The sequence below is a fragment of the Hordeum vulgare genome, chromosome 1H, assembly GCF_904849725.1.
Source record: "Hordeum vulgare subsp. vulgare chromosome 1H, MorexV3_pseudomolecules_assembly, whole genome shotgun sequence".
Taxonomy (NCBI): Eukaryota; Viridiplantae; Streptophyta; class Magnoliopsida; order Poales; family Poaceae; genus Hordeum; species Hordeum vulgare.
This window is the reverse complement of record NC_058518.1, coordinates 221,932,352-221,938,351: the sequence shown is the minus strand read 5'-3', so window position 1 is coordinate 221,938,351 and position 6,000 is coordinate 221,932,352.

Sequence of the window (6,000 nt, the reverse complement as noted above, 5' to 3'; positions counted from 1 at the left end):
AATGATGAGCTTGTGTTTTCACCCTCCACAGTTTGTCGCGTTCTTCATGTTCTTCAACCAGGGTAATAAAAATCTAATTTTACTGTCCCTGTAGATCTTTGTGTTTCCATAAATCTTGAAAAAGTGTTATTCCTCAGCAAATTCATCAAATGAACACTTCTATGTCTAGAACACTTGACAAAATTCACTAAGTTACTCAATTCTTCAAGAGATTCCTCAATTGTGTAAATTCTCGGATCTGCACATCTCTTGAACCCAAAACGGTATTGATTAATTTCCTCAACTTGAGTCGTTTTCGAAAATATTCTCAGAATGCATATGACCTCTTCAAATTCTTTACACCTATACTCTGTTCACAGGTACACAATGTTTGCTGATGAATCATTAGGTTCTCATCAACTTAACTCATTCGCAACATTTCTTGAAGAAAATTTGCATACATCTTCAGATTCCTCGAAAGTTCATATTCCTCAAGTGAAGAAAATGGTTGATGAGAAGAAACAGAAGGGTGGAAAGAAGGCTCATACCAACACTGCTTTTGAGATACGTGACAACATCTATGATGAATATTGCACCCCTAATTAAGAAATTTATCGAAAGGAAACAAAAGAAAAGCGGAAAACGCGCTTGTAGAAAATTGGGAGGAGATAGGCCAAAGAATGGAAGGAGTACAGGTATGTGACTCCTAAATACATGAAGAAATTCGCCTTGAATCCTCCATGCAAAAGGCCTCCTCGGGCAATCAACAAGTTGTTGATCCCACAAGCCTTGCCACTATTGAAGACTATCCTGAAGAATGGGCAAATCAACACGATAAACTGCATAGAGTTGCAAAACAGGTCGTGAAGAGATTCAATGAGGAATCTGCTGCTGCCTCCTCCCCTGCTGCTGAGGCATCTGGTACTGAAACTTCTCCAAAGCAAGCTCTATTGAAGAAGTCAGCTGTCAAGCCTAAGTCCTCACCTGCAAATCCCTTATAGAAAATACCTCAGTAAGCTCCTAAGGTGGTAGAAATTTCCTCAGCTGCTATCACAGAGTCCTCACTGCTAATGAAGCTGACAATAATCCAATGGGGACTTCAATTCCCTCACGGCCCTCTCCTTCTGGCTTTGCACATACTTCTTCAAGTGCAAACATGAAGAAGAAGATGACTGTTGGGCAAGAAAAAAGGCCCAACCCTAGCAAGATGACCCTCAATGTTCCTTCTGGATCTGAGGAAGAAGAAGAAGTTGATGGTGAATTACTTGCTGCTATCATCAGAAACAAACAAGAAAGGGTAGCACAGTCCAAAGGCACCACCATTCCCCTCATGATGGATCCAAAGGTGATACTAGACTTCGTTGATCTTTGGTATAAAAATCCTCAAATACCTAATAACGACTTGAAGCTTCCACCTGGACCAAGTCATATGCTGACGACCTTCATCAATGACGAAAAATGGAACGTTCAGAAGGCCAAACAAGCCAGAAAAGCACAAACTTGGAAAGAGAGATTTCTGAAAAAACATTATGACTATGACCCTTGATCAGCTCCTCACCACTCAAATTGAGATCAAAAATCTCAGTGAAGAATAGCGTCGCCTTCATGCGGGCTGGAAGGGTGCAAAAGTCAGGTTCGTCAATATTGCAAACAAAGTCATCATTGACCACAACAAACAGGTTGCAGCCTGAACGCAACCTCAAATTCCTCAGGATAGCTACATTCTTGAACTGCGTCATGACTCTGACAGGGATGAAGAAATACCTCCAACTCACGAACCTGCCAAGGCAGCCTAAGAAATGGTTGCGCCTCAAGAAATTGTTACTGTCAGGCCGATTGCATCAGCCGCGTGTGAAGAATCTACTTCGACACCAAAATCTTCACAAGTGAAGAAAGTGAAGCTGCATTAGAAATGAAGAAAACGATGGATGCTGGAAAGGAAGCAGCAAAAAAGAGAAAGTCTTCAACGAGTTCAAAGTCCTCGGAAGAAAAACACTTGAGGACTTTGACAAGTTCCTCAACAACACCTATTGACGTCACCCCTATCAACATGGCACCCTATTACATGCTGGTGCCATTTCGTGTTGTACACATCATCCCAGAAGGGGATGAAGAAATGGAAGATAATCGATCTGCTTCTTCCAAAGAACCACTTGATGAAGAAATTGAAGCTGAACCAAATCCTTCAACTCCGCATGCCACATCTCCTCGGCCACAAAAAACACAAATGTGAGAGATGAAGAGAAAGATGAAGAAGTGGACATTGGTAGCACAACACTAGTGATCAATGAAGAATATGGGAAGAGGCTCATCCCAACTCACCATTGACCACTCCAGTTCCTCAGTACCCTACGGCCACTGAAGAAATTCGTACAATGTCTGAAGAAAACAAACACTCCGATGAAGTCCACCCCGGAGACTGAATCATCTGCATCAACTGAAGACTCTAACAATCAAACAACTAGTGAGGAAACTGCTGCACCAGAAATTGATGAATCTCTGTAGCACATTCCTCACACTAAGAAAAGTATGGCTGAAGAACATGTTCCTCATAGCGAAGACACTGCCTCTAAAACTCATGTTGATAATCCTCTGTCTGAAGTAGTCATGGATGATATTCCAAACTGAAGATCTTCGAGGACTTGTGGGTCGTTTCAAGCCAAATCTTCAACCCAAGACTCTTCAGCCTTACACTGGAACAAAAGGCTAAAGTTTGACAAGGCAAGATTCTTTGATGAACATCACTATTTCATTGGCACAAATCCATTTGAATCTCCAAGGATATAGCTCAATAGATTATGGACCACTACTCATCTGAACTATTATGGTGTTGTACTCTTGAACAAGAACAAAGTTTTTCAGCATCCACAAATTCCTCATGCAGATATGGAGAACATTCCTTGCTTTGATCTAGTCCTTCGCTTTATTTTTGAACCTAGACTACTGCCATTCTGCATGGACATCTGTGACTGGAATGAGTAAATCATCCTTAAATTCTATGCTACATTGCACATCCGAGGTGAAGTATCAGATGCCAACACTTGGGTACTGGACTGGAAGACTGAAGACACTCATTACAAAGCTCCTGCCACGGAGTTATTTCGTGCAGTCCGGGTTCCTATTCCCTCAGAAGGAGCCAGATTAATCTATGAAGAAACTAAACTTGCCAATCACATGATCCAAGTGTCGATGAAGCTTTTGACTCCTAGACAGCCGCCAAGAACCACATCCCTCGTCAAGGAACTGCTCTATGTGCCCAGGACATTCTACCGCATTTTGACAAAAACCCTCAGTCCAATTAAGGGCCATAAATCTAAACAAGAAGATGTTGTGGGAATCATGAAGAATTTTCTATTCAATATCATCCATGGGATTCCAATAAATCTTCATGATTTCCTCATGAGGACTTTGTCCAACAATGCTTTGTCACCTTATGATCTGAAGCCTTATGCACCGTGGATTATGAAATTCATCACGGCTAGATCTTCAAGGCAAATTTTCAGAATCACGTCAACTACTTGCCTCCACTTGAAATCGTCAAGAAATCCTTCGAGCTGACTGAAGGCAAAGGAAAATCTATGATTGATGAAGGATCTCGGCCCCTTGATGGCCAATTTTGCCCTCTTGGCACAAACGTCTATGCATCCATTCCAATACATGTGCCATGTCGTGTGCCATGACGGGTCACAAACGTCATGAACAACATGACCGCACACATGTCCGCAAACATCCGTGTAACCGTGAGGGTCGGCTGTGATACCAACTTGTAACGCCCCAGACACACCCGCCGGCGGTCGTTACTCCTGGCGGGATCTAGACTAGCCCCACAAATCAGTACTAGTTTTTTCTGCGCACTTTTTCCTCACTCATGCGCACTCGGGATCAACTTCCCGGCCGGTCACCCATCCTAGAACTACTCCAACTCGAGCATGCTTAACGTGGGCTCCCGGAAAAGAAGGAATTCCTTATTTATATGAGTAGTCTATCATCCCTATCCTGGCAATTCTTCTGGAAAGACATCTTCATACTCACAGACCACTGGAACTTCAGAAATGGGAGAGATGTCACCTTCCCATTGAGGGAAAACAGACGGATCATGTCATCACGAGAATTGAAAATGGTCACGCCCTCCGAAGGATTAGTCACCTTGACGTCTTTGGCTTCACAATCAATAAATGCCTTGTTCATTGCGAGAAAATTCATGCCAAGGATCAGATCAATATCTGACTTACCAAGGCCAATTGGAGAAGCCAGAAAGGAATAGGTTCCCATGTTGATAGATACATCCGGAACAAACCCATTTGAAGTCATTTGCATGCCTGGAGAAATGATTTTAAAAGGCTTAGGAGTGTCCTCTGTCACTATATCATGCTTAGAAACAAAAGGTTTGGCATGAAACAATGCGATGCGCCAGAATCGAATAGAACTCTTGTAGGAATAGAATTAACCAAGAGATTACCCATGATCACATCTGAGGAGTTATCTGCTTCAACTGCATTCACCATGTTCACCCTTGCTGGCCTGGGATGAAACTTCACCATTGTATTGCTTGGAGGCCTGACTGGAGGAGGCAGAAGACGCCGCTGGCTAGTACACTTGTTAGAGTAATGACCCTTCTAACCACACTTGTGACAAGTCACCTCTGATAGCGAATGGAATTGCACTTGAGGATTCCCTTGCTTCTCATGTTGATACTTCTGCTGGAAAGCTGGATTGGGTGGGTGGAAAGGACCATGACCACCACACTGCTTGAACTGCTGAGGCTGCCGAGGAGGAGGAGAAACCCAATTTTTCGTTGCTTCCGAACCACCTGAGTTGAGGAAGAGGAACTGGATTCTATGAAACGCTTCCTTGAGTTCTCAACTTTGAGTAAGGCCGACTCAGCCCTCAGATCCAAATTGTAGAACTGGTCGAAGTCAATGGGATCGTGCAAGGCGAGGGCCAGCTGCAAGTCTTCCTTCACACCACCACGAAACTGGTAAATCATGCTCTTCTGACCTGGAATGTCTTGCTTAGCATAAAGAGCCAGATCCTGGAACTCCACATTGTAGTTGTACACAGACATACTTCCTTTCTTCAAGTGCGTGAATTTCTCACGCATCTCTTCCACAAAACTTGTCGGAGTATAGTGAGCCCTGATATCCGTGGAGAAATCATCCGAGCTGATCACTATGTCGCCTCTGGAATCTTTCAATTGCTGCCACCATTCTGCTGCGTGCCCCTTGAGCTAGAATGTTGCAAACTTGACAAAGTCCTCTGGTCCAGAATTAATGCACTTGAAGTGCTTGTTCATGTCACGAATCCATTCATCCGCATCGATTGGCCGGTCATAGGAGGTGAAGGACTTCGGCAGGTTTGCCAGGAATTGAAAGATGCAAACTGTTGACCACCATTGTTGAAATTACCCTGGTGCCCTTGGTTCCTCTCTTATAACAATTGGAGAAACATCTGAGTGTTTGCATTGGTTGCAGCCATCACAACTTGTCCTCATGAGTAGGAGGCGAAGGGGGTGGTGGAGGGTTTGACTTCTCACCCCCACGACCCGAATTCTGGCGAGTTGGTGGAGCCATCCTTGAGATGAACAACTAAATTAGACCAGAGATGAAAAATTCAAAGATGAAGGTGATTCAATGGACAAAAATATGTGAACAAGAATTCTTAGCAACTCCACTCGAACTGAAATTAGTAAGAATGCTTCTACAAATTATCGTCGACAACATCTGATTCAAAGCCTCTTGCAATTGTCAAGTATGAGATAGGATTGCTCGGAACAAATGTATATTGCCAACATACATCTTATGAAAGAATTCCTAGGTTACTAATGGAATTACCACCTAATAACTTTCGAAATTTCTCGTCATGCAATCAGGTCCACGGATACAAGGAGAAATTTTCACTCAACTCCTAGCAATAACACTAACTCGTCTAGTGTATGAGATCCGTCAACACATAACCAAAATCTCGGAAACTCATCTATCTCAGACCCTCGTAATCACAACGATACCAAGTATGGTGATACAT